The following is a 12,050-nucleotide window of genomic DNA, read 5'->3' as shown; positions in this document are numbered from 1 at the left end:
CCCATTCTCATAATCCAAGATGAAAGGGGCACTCAATGCCATTGAAAGGCAAATTTAAACCTGGGAAAAGAAAATATATCAAAAAATTAATCAGTGGAACTCATTGCTAGTAATTATTGTTGAAGTCAAGGTATTCGTGAAGTTTTTTTTTTAAATAAAAAAGGACTAGCCTTTTAAACAGTGAATTAGAAAATCCAGTTACCATAGATAGGATTAGAACATTATTTCTTAAAGAAGGAATATAAGCCCTTGTATGCCAGGTGCCAACTGAGGAAGATACTCAAGCTTAACCCTAATTTTAAGCTCATTAGTATTCCCACCAAGGTCAATGTGAGTAGTCATATTCTATGAGTGGGCAAACTACGCTGTAGCAGTCCAGCTAAAGGGTTTCTAGCACTTCCCTCTGAGGCATATGGTAGTGGTCACTTAGAGACAAGACAGTGGACTAGATGGACCTGGGTTCCAATCCACTATGGCTTTTTAAATACATTTCAAAAAGAAATCAGTAGATGTTTTACTTAATCAGGTTTAAGAAAGTACGTTTGATTTTAAGGAAGAAAGGAAAGGGGTTAGAAAAGTAGGAATAAATAGCCTAGTGAAAGCAGATGGTGCAGTGGCTGTGATGGCCCATCAGAAATGTATTATTTCAGCTGGAATGTAAAATAAAGAGTATCAGCATTTCTGTTACGCATAAAATGAAATCTAACTAATATGCAAAAAAAAATCCTGCTTTCTTAATCCTTTCAGGCTCTCTTGTTGTTACTTACCAATAACAAATGACCAGATTGTGGTAAATTAGCTTAGATATTTCACTAATATTTAATTTAGTCATTCTAGCTGTTAGTAGCAGCTGTTTAAGAAAGGAATAATCCAAATATCTCTACTCTTCAAAATACAAATAAAAAGACAAGGTGGTCAGTTTTTCCAAGCTTTTCTCTGCAACCGGAGGGCTAGAAGTTTTCATTAAAAAAAAAAAAAGCCAAGAGTCTCACATAACCACTTGAATCCAGGAGCTGGATCTTTAAGAAAAATGCCAAATAGCGAGAGTCACAACATACTCAAGAATTGACAACGCTGTTCTAGAATGTGTTACTTAAGCAAGGCATCTAATTGACAGGGAACTTGAGTTGAGTCAGGACGGACGTGTTCCATTTGATTCAATCAATGACCTGTGGGACTTGAGGCAAGTCTCTGTGCCTCCCTTTCCCTATGTTTTCTTTATTGTCTAAAGAGACAGGACTGTCCCCATGTGTTTACACCTAGCACAATGAGGCCCGGATCTTGGTTGGGGATGTTGGTGCTATTGTAATACAAATAGTAAATAGAAGGTGCAAGCTAACACATTCTAAAAATACACCTTTAAATTCTAGTCTGGACAAAGAGTTACAGAAAGACAATTTTACCAGGGTTCCAGCTCTGTCAGTGGGTGAGGCTGCAAGAATCTTCTTAGCAGAGTCCGGGACAATTGCTTCTCAGGCAGCGTGGATGGGGAACAGGTCCCAGTTCTAACCTGCCCGCCTCCCTCTCCCCCCCATCTCTCTTGCTGAGGGTTGCATTCTCATGTAGCTCTACTGCCATTTCCCTTCACTGAAGCAACACCCACCTCTTCACTTATGTGTGCGCATGCGTGCGTGCACACACACAGAGGCTGTCTTCACTTCCTCACAAGCTTTCTACCCCACCCTACCACTTCTCATCCCCATTGCTGGATGCGGGGTCGGGGGAGGGTGGGGAGAAATCTCCAGCAGGCTTCCAGCAGTGCCCAGCAAATCAGCCGCTGAATTTCACAGGTCCTGCTGTCCTCTGGCCTCTCTATCTTGCCTGCCTTCTACAACTGCAAAGCAAGGACAGTTCATCAAAACTGAAATATCATCTAAAATTTAACTCCTAATTTAATTTTCTTTAAAGAAAGGTTGAAGAGCTTTTAATATTAGTGAAGTTGCCCGGGAGATGAAAGCAAGAAGTTAACAAGGCTTCTGGGAAATGCGAGAGATGAATTTTTATATCACATTACGTTTATGAAGGCGGCCGGGGGCGGGGGAAATTAAGCACAAATGTAATTTCTCCCCCCCCATCTGAAAGTCTTCACAAAAATTAAAGTTTCCTTACATTGTAAATAATCTATTTTTCCATTCTTGATCAATGAATTGCAGATTTTCCTACCTTTAAAAATGTGTGCAGTTTTCTATAAGCAATGAATACATGCATACAATTTTATTACATTCCAGAATCATGCATCATGCTGCTGGCTCTCTCCCTGCCATGCCTGCACTGTTCTTGGAAGTGCTGTCCCTGGAAGATGATATTTCTCCTATTAGCATTAGCAACAAACCCTATTGGATATACACTAAATAATGCATGGGTATTAGTTAGCTCATAGATTGAATTTTCAGGAGTAGCCATGACAGCTTTACTAGTAACACAGCGTACTTGGACCCTGGAAGATGATGTGGTTTGATTTTGCTGCAGTGAGCTCTAGGCTATAACAAAGTTGCTTCACAATGTATCACTTCCAGATTTGTAGTCAGGAGGAGTGGTGGATTGAGGAGCCGCAACTGCCATAGTAATCCAGATGTGACAGGAAACCAAAGCAAACAGGCATTATGATGCAAGCTTCCTTTTCCACCCTGCATCTGGGCTTTTCAAATGCAGAAGCAGGAGACATTATCTTTATGAAACAAAAGAAGTCACCATACAGGCGGAATCCCTGAAAGAGGAAAAGGAGTAGGAGATGAAGGGAAGTGTGATTGGGCAGAGAGGTCCCACAACAGCAGAGAAGGTGTTACGGAGAGCCTTTTGGGTCCAGCTAGCCCTGCCCTGCTATACCTGCAGCCAGTGCCAAATCTGGAGAGGGACTAAAAGGAGAAAGCCTGACTCAGTTCAGGACTGATGGGAGACAGCTCTAGCCTCCTTTCTGGCCCAAGGGAGTGTCACTTGCAGAGTTGTGGAGACAGGCCTGCTAGCTGGAGCAGCCCGTGGGGAGGAACAGACAGACCAAGAAACACTCAAATAAGAGACTGGTTGGGGAGCCAAGCCCAAAGGAAAGGGCTGAGGTAGGTGCCTTTCTCCTGAAAGACTGGGAGGCAGCCCACTATTGGTGTTTTGGTTATGAAACTATTTGGGGTTGAGCCTTTGGCCTTCACAGCTGGAACTGAGAGTTTCAGGTCTTAGATAACTCAGATGTTTGGTCCAAAATCTTTGTCAGAGCGTGTCAGAATTCTCCAGTAGTTCCTTCCTCGTTGTCTGAGTGGGCCTGCCAGCCTGCACCCAACCACCCCTCTCTACATTACTTATGTTCCTCTTCCGTGACTTCCTGGCATCCCACCAACTCCAGCTTTTCCTCTGTTTTGCTTCAGTTCCTTCTCCCACTGTTTCAAGGGCTCCCTCCAGCATAGGCTGGGTGGTATATATAAAATCACCTCCACACTTTAGTTTTGTTTTTTTTGTTTTGTTTATAAATATGTAATAAAGAAAAAACAGATCTCAAGAAGCATCACTGGTGCAAGATAATCATTAGCAAGACTCAAGACACCCCAAAGAATGGAGTACAGTTGCCTAGCTGCCTTTGCATGCATACGCCTCCCTTGCTGCAAATGCATACATCAAACATCACAACACATGCCTTTTTCCTCACATGAGTAACCCTTGGGACTACTCGCTTGAGTAAACTTCATTCACCTACATCTTGCAGCGTTTGGCCTTATTTATATTCAGGAACCACTTCACCAACCACCAAAATGCAGCCATTTCTGGGCTCATACATTGCTTGAACTCAAAAGCACTATTCTACAATGGAGATCAGAAAGTAGTAAAAAATGCCATAACTTTCCCTATGAAACTGCACAGAGAATTATAAACAGGTAGAATGAAATTACACACATTGGAATTTGGTTAGAATAATATGTCTAAATCACCTATGCTTCCAAAAAGGGACAAGGATTTCTGAGACTAATTTGAAAGAGAGCTTCCAACACAACATTCCCCAGCAAAAGCATTAGGTTCAGCACTGGCCTAGAGGAAAGAATAAAACTGCTATGAAATGAGGCACTATCTTCCTCTGTTGGTCTCAAAACCATACAGTCCGTGGTGAAATGGTAAGATTGCAGTCCAAGATGTACAGCTTCAGCATAGAGTGGTATGCAGAGTACATCATATAACAAAGTGGAAACTTTACAGGCAGGAATAATTCACTTTACATTAGCAGTTAGGTACCTTCTCCCATCCTACCCACTGCCTGAGGAAACATCTTTAGTAGAGACCTTGTTAAAATATATACTATAACCTGCTTTACATCTGACACTCCTGCATTGTCCACAAGTAATGTAAACTCAAGAGATCTGTTCTTGCCAACACATTATCCGATCAGCAGATGATTTGACATGTTCTTCCTTTTAACAACATAACGGGCAGTAACCAGAATCTATTGAGTTTCTATCAGCTTGAATTCCCTGCAACTCAGAAGGATAATGAAAAAGCAATTCTCCATGCATACATCCTCCCTAATAAAATACTCATCGTTGCTCCAAGTGAACAAGTTAAATTAATTTGGTAGATTGGCATTTCAGTTCTTTGATGAGATTTAGCAGTGCTTTACAATTTCAGAAATCTCCCCCCCCTTAAAGAAAAAAAAAAAGAAAGAAATAATGAGGGAGAGACATAAATTGTGTTCCTGCCTTTGTCAGCTTACAAAAAAAAAAAAAAGATAACATTCCTTTGTAATTCTCCAAAGTGGAAGGCAGTAGATAAACTCAATCTTCATCTACTTTTTATACATCTGTGTTGCTGGTTTAATACAACACTTCTTTAAACATTCCCTGTAGAGCCTCACAGATTTTTACATTTCAGAACTGATTTATGAGCTCAGAGCTATGCTTGCTGCTTATGGTATTCGTATGCCTAAAACTGAAGAAAAACTGAGCCCAAGTGATGGATATAATTTGTTAACAGGATTTAATGACTATTTCTCGGTGTTCCCTTTCTGTTTCTCTGCACAGTCATAAACTGGTGCAAGATTGATTCAGTGACCCAGATATTACTTCTTTCACAACCTGGGTCATTTTTCCTCACTTTTGGATCAAAATGACTGTGTACAGTAAGAGTCTGTCTATGCCTTTTTTTCCCATCACATTCTAATATTCTACCCTGAATAGTAATTTGCAACATAAATGCTAAAATGGCCATGTCAAAAAGACAGACATTATTACTTTTGCTAGGATCAAAAAGAAATTAGGCATAGCTGAAGTCTAAAAATTAATCCTTACAGCTCACCCCTTGATAAAATTAGCTCACTTTGTCATCTTGTGATGCGTTCAATTATCCCTCAGTCAGATAAACTGTGCCTTTCACAAAGGAGAAAAGAGCTGATTGAACATCTTTGCTTGAGCAATGTCCCTCTTATGCTACCGCCTGGTAAGATGAAGGTATAAATAGCCCCTCAGTTCCTTCTGTGCTACATAAGATGCTTCCCATCTGCCTGTAAACAAGGCTATATTTATTTATTTATTTTATGAGTTATATACAAGTTCAAGGGCATAAAGGATATCATTGCCAATTGCCTGACACAAGGAATAAAGTATCAAACACTGACTGTTTTGTTTTAATTAAATTGCTGGATACATTTTACAACCAACAACATTTATAGTTAATTATGCTAAACTAAGGATAATCAGATCTCATGCTTCAGGGCATAAACTGCTAACTAAAGGGATCAGGAAGGAATTTCCCCCACCATCAATAGCCAAATTAGTTCTGTATATTACAGGGTTCCCCTCCCTGCTCTGAAATATCTGGTATTGACTTCTACCAAGGATAAGTTACCAGATTTTATAGACTACTAATACGATCAGGTATGGCAAATTCTGTAGGCCAAAGCACTCCCTCCCTTGGAAAACCCACAAGATGGAGTTCTTTTGGAAGAGTCTCTACTGCAGATTCCTCCACATCAGTTTGTCATGGGAGGTGAGCCCCTCATGGTACACAGCATGAAATTCTCAGAAACCCAGTTAAAGCCCCTGGGGACCAACTGAGCCCTGCATAGGACCTGTGGGCAGAGAGGAAATGCTGGCACACCACCCATTGCATGCAGAGCAGAAATGCATGGTTACAGCACGAACCCTAAGCTGGTGCAGGATGCCATGATATGGGCACTGGGAGTGCGCCAGGAGAGGGGCCACTGGAACTATGGCTCCCCTCTCCACTTCACTTGATAACTCTGACTTTATGCACCCAGAGTCAATTTCACCCCATGTGCACAGGCATTAAAAATCAACAAGACCTACCAGTAAGAAAACAGTGGGCTTTAGTTTATATGTGGGAAGAATAACGTAGTAACAAAATCATTGCAGCATCTTGGTTTAACTATTAGTCACAAGAGCTGCCAACTACCAACCGAACATTTTAAATTTATTTATTTTTAAAAATCAGAGAAGTTTTTACCTTCTTTTATTATATAGCAAAAGAAAGAGCACTGACTAAAAATAACTCTAATGCATGAGACATTAGAAAATGGTGGATTAAGGTTACCCAGTTAGCTATAATCTGAAATAGCTTTCAGCGTGGCACAGGTAATCATGATAGGGAGAAGCAAGAAGGAAAGTTAATGTCATGGGTCAAGATAGAAAATTTCATCATGAAAGCATAGCAATCCAGGGAACTGTCTTTTGAAAGCAAAGTGACAGAACAAAAATCACAGGAATGCACACTGGCAATATCTAATGCCAAGAGACTTTCTACAAAAGGCATATAAGAAACAACTTCAAAATCCAAAGCAAATATCTCTGGAGTCCTTTTTTAGAGGAATTAGATGAAAGATTCAGGTGTCTGCAATATCAAGATTTCTATTTAAAATAAGAATTTTGATGATCTGCTTACTTACACTATATAGAAGGGGAAGAGATTTAAACTTTAATTTTACCCACTGCTCAAATAAGTAAACTGAACAAGATAAAAAGCTAATTAGTTACAGGATTTAGGCCAGACTGAACGTCTCTGCCTCAGGAAGAGACAGCCCGTAGAACCATCTCTCCAGCCCCCAAGCAAAGGAATTGTAACTCCGTCATAATTTGCTCCTTCCTTGTACCATAAACAAGCATAAATTACTTCTAGAGCTGGTGGGAAATGTCAATTTTTTTTTAAAAAAAATTTGTTTTTGTTCTGATTCAGAACAAAACAAAAATTACCCACAAATTGGAAATTCTGAAATTTCTCATTTCAAAAAGTTTTTTTCTTCCTTTTGTAGAAAACAGCTTTTTCTAACCAGTTCTAATTCCTCCTGCTCCTGTGCCAGCTCAGCTGTGCTGGATGGTGCACTGGGGTGGAAGACAAAGGCAGTGCTATTCTTTCCCTTTGTCCATCCCCTCCCCTCCGCTCCCCCGTCCCATCCCCAGCCCCATCCTCCTCCCCCACTCTCTACCCACCTGTGCAGAGGACAGGAGATTAGCAGCTTTCCTCTGTCAGCACAGTAGTGTTTTGGAAAAGCTAGGCAGAAGTATCACAAAGGTCGCTTACGTCTCCTTACGTTCCGGTGTGACTTCAGAAGGAAAAGATACCCACTTTTGCCTTAAGGTTTATGTAGTTTAAACTACATTTCTGCATACCAGTCCATATGACTACACTGTACTTCGAAAAGCTCAAAAAATGGAGGTTAGGTGATGCTGCTGATTACATATGGAAGGTACAGGTTTTGGGAGTGCTAAAAAAATAAAATATATAAAGGCTATTTCATCAGAGAGTGTCATAAGTGCTTGAAATATACAGCAACAAAGTAAATCTTAATTTGAACTCCATTCAGTGTATTTGAACATGTGTCTAAACTAAATGGACTAGCAGGGGAACAACAAAACTGGATTATGTTATGGTTGTTGAAAAATAAATTATTCTCGGATAGTGATAGTGCATCAGTCCATCGGTGTATGAAGGCACACAGGCTGCCAGTTATTGAATGATTTATTTTGTGGCTTCAATCAGCTGACAGAAGCTGGGTATTTCAAAAAGGTTAATATTCTTGTCACACGCCAAGGGTCAGTATCCTCAGACTCTTCTGGCTACTAATACATCTCCCCTGTTCTTTGGAAAAATAAATCCATGTGTATAAAATAGAGTATCAACAGAAAAATAACCCCAAACTCATGTGAAATGGTTAACACTGCAAACTCAGATGTCTAGGAGGAGGGTTATGCTACCTGAACCTCCTGCTGATGAGAGCGTTAGTCTGCTTCTATTCTGACATCAGTAATTACTCTCCCTCAACATCCATGGCTTTCTTATTATGTGGTCACTTATTCTCAAGGGGTTCCTTTTGCAGGAGTCCATTCCTAAGCTGTCATGGATCTACTAACTGAAGCCCATATTTGCTTTCCCAAGTATAGTTCATTGTCAATTACTGGGCAGGCACTTGTTACTTCTATCAGCACAGAAGCACTGTCAGAAGCATTGTGGATGACCTCAAGAATGAGAGCCAGTGATATCCATGGGAGGTACGTTATAGTCGTCTAAGAATATCAAAGTATGGATTCTGTGAATTCAACAGGGTTTTATTTTAAAGTACAGTTCTTTGTTAAAGACAAAAGACTGTTGACTTCTCTGCCTGCCCAGTTGATTGTGCATAGGAAGGCCTTGATGGGTGTGCTTGAACTGAGGTGGCAAAGAAAATAACCAAAATGAGCCATATTTGAACTGTTAAATCTGGAATGTGTATGCAAGTTAGTGTGCAGTCTACTGTGTAATCAACTGGTGTGCTAAGGCCCCAAAGGCTATTCCAGCTACTAAGTTGGAGTAGCTTTCACAGAGTGGCTCTCTGCTACAGTTAAGGGAGTAAGACCTCTCCTTCGGAGATCCCCAGTTTCCATCTGAGGTTCATGCTGGTAAATAAATTTTCCCATAAGTTAATGTTGTATGTAGAATGTCTTCATGTCTATAAGGAATATAAAACTAAAAAAAAAGAAGAATTCACTGTAATAATCAATTAATCTTTAACACTACATTAAAATTCTTTATACTATTACAGCTTGTCCCAAAAGGAGTTCTGGGGGGTTCATTCAAGAACTCTCCCCCCCCCCCAAACAAAAGAAGTCAGACAGTTATTACAAAAATAATTTAAAATTTATGAATATGATAGCAAGGAGGTGCTTTTACACTGCCTCTCCCTTGCTTGTCAATTTACAGTGGTGCAGGCAGCTTAAGATATATATCCGTGAATCCTGCATTATCAGTTTAAATACAATACAGATATGAACTATAACTGCAAACCTTTATCCAAGATAAAAGAAGCATAACACTCAATCAGCTTTTCCCTGTATTAAAAGGGCAAAAACTAACTTAGTTTCTGTTGTAGCAACCAGGCAAGGTATTAAACTTCAACAGGACTTTATTTTTAAAGTGGAAACCTCTTTACCAAGCTGCTGCTGCACCCTCGGGAGCTCTCACTCCATCTCCTCAACTCCTCCCCCCTCCTTCCTGTTCTTTCAGACTCCCAACAGCCAGTGCTCCCAGTTCTAATAATTACAAGCAGCATCTAAACACCACATTCCCTCCTCTCTTAAACTCTCCCAATTAAAACAAACATTCTAACCACAGGAACAAATATGAAACAAGACACTATACTGTTGGCAGAAATATTACACTGAAAACACTGTAGATACTACATAATATAGTCTCTAGTCCAGACAGGTGGTCGTCTGGGTCTGACAGGCCATCTCTCAAGCCCTGGTTCCAGTGCAATGTCTTGTTGTGTTGGTACTACGGTGAAGTCATCCAGTGCAGACTGGGTGTTGGCATAATCTCCTTGTGGTGCATAGGCAGGTGCAAGATAAGAAGCATTCCATACCTGTGCATCAGAAAGTCGACAGGTGTAAGGTCCCTTCTTCTCTATGATTTTAAGAGGAGCTGTGAATTTATGGTCCCCTTTGCATAAGATTCCAGGTTTTCGTATTCTAACAAAGGAACCACACTCAAACTTTGCACCCTGCTGCTTGTCTGTGAAAGCCTTAGACTTTGCTTGGTTCTGTTCAATTGTTTTTCTCACATCATCCTCATCTGGGGCATCAGGTAGTGCCTTTAACAATCCAGCAACGTTCAGTTTAGTATTCATCTGTTTTCCATGCAGTAACTCTGTGGGTGATCTTTGCATTGTGGAATGTCGTGTAGCCCGGTATGCTTTCAAGAAATCAGTAGTGAAGGTTATTCACAATTGCCCTTCCAGTTTAGCCATTTGCAAACTCTCTTTCAAACTTCTGTTAAACCGTTCGATTTCTCCATTGGCTTGAGAGTAATATAGGGATGACCTTCTGTGTAAAATGTTCCTCTCTGCTAGAAAAGTTTCAAACTCCAGGGAAATAAATTGACTACCATTATCTGAAACCAATTATTTGGGGTTTCCTTCCCTGCTAAAAACTGAAGAGAGGAACTTAATTACTGTAGCAGAAGAGATTTGTGATGTAAACGCAACCTCAGGCCATTTACAGAAATAGTCTATTAAAGTGATGGCATAATGGCAGTCACTTGGAGCAGTATCAAAGAGTCCTACAATGTCAACCACCACTTTTCCTCATGCAGATTCAGGAAGAGGAACAGGCTGTAATGGAGGGGTACATGTCACTGCTGTCTTATCATGCATTTGGCAAGAGACACAGGATTTTATGAGTGACTGAGAGTCCATCCCTGGCCACCAATACAGATTCCGTAGTTGTTGTTTGGATCGGACAATTCCTTGATGAGTATCATGTGCCAGGTGTATGAGTTCTGACTGTAATTCTTCTGGCACAAGTAGCCAGTGTGTACTTTGTAGCACACAGCGATCAAGCAAAGAAAGTTCATCCTGAACTCTAAAATAAGGCAGCAAAACTGGGTCAAGGTTTTTAGGGTTACTGGGCCATCTCTTTGTCAGAAATTCCCATAGTTTTTGTTGAATTAGACATGCTGAACAAGCAGCTTGAAATTGTTCTTTTGTAACTGCACTGAGAGTGCTTGTAATAAGCGCAACTACTACATCCTCATCCTCCCGTGGACAATCTGGTGAAGACAACAAAGGCAGGTGAGAAAGGCAATCAGCTACCACATTTTGGTTTCCAGGCTTATATTCTAGTTCATAATTGAAAGACAGTAGTCTTTCAGGCCATCTAACAATACGATATCCTGCTCTTCCCAGTCCTTTTGTGGCGAGCAATGTCGTCAAAGGGCTGTGGTCTGTGGCAACTTGAACGTGCGGCCCCACAGGTAAGTTCTCCATTTTTCAGTAGCCCCGACACAAGCAAGTGCTTCTTGTTTGACTGTACAATGTTTCCTCTCAGCATTACTTTGTCCTTGGAGCAAATGCAACAGTCCTTTCTGTGTTATCCTCATGAAGTTGTGTGAGGACAGCCCCAACTCCATAATCAGAAGCATCAGTAGTTACAATTGTGGGCAATGCAGGACTGAATAGTGCAAGTACTGGACTATGTACAATCAAGTCTTTCACTGGTTTCAAAACTTGCTTGTGCATCCATTGTCCACACTGAGGTTGAACTTCTCGGGAATAATTCTCGTAACGGTTCAATGACAGAAGCATAATTGGGAATGACTTTTGCATACCAGGAGATCAGACCCAGGTTTGCAAATCTGTTGGAGGAGAAGCATTTGAAATTGCCAGGGTATGATCTGGATCAGGTTTTAGTCCAGCCTGTGAAACTGTATGCCCCAGAAAGGAGAGAATTCAGTTTGTCTAAATTTGTATTTGGACCTGTTGAGTTTGAGGCCTGCTTTGCTGATGCAGTTTAGTACAGACTGCAGGTTATTGTCATGCTCCTCAGAAGTATTTCCCAAACACGATAATATCATCCAAATAGCACTGAACTCCATGTTGATTCTTCGGAATCAATGACATCATTTTTTGGAAGGCACTTGGGGCAGATGTAAGACGGTATGGAAACCATTTAAAACGAAATAGTCCCTCATGTGAGACCTCACAGCATTTCTTACAGCTATCTTCATGCAACATAACCTGGTGGTATGCGTTCTGCAAGTCAAGAGTAGAAAACATCTTTGCTCCACGGAGTTCTGCAAGTACTTCTGTGTGA

The sequence above is a fragment of the Lepidochelys kempii genome, chromosome 4 (genome assembly GCF_965140265.1).
Source record: "Lepidochelys kempii isolate rLepKem1 chromosome 4, rLepKem1.hap2, whole genome shotgun sequence".
NCBI classification, from domain to species: domain Eukaryota; kingdom Metazoa; phylum Chordata; order Testudines; family Cheloniidae; genus Lepidochelys; species Lepidochelys kempii.
This window is presented reverse-complemented; position numbering follows the sequence as displayed.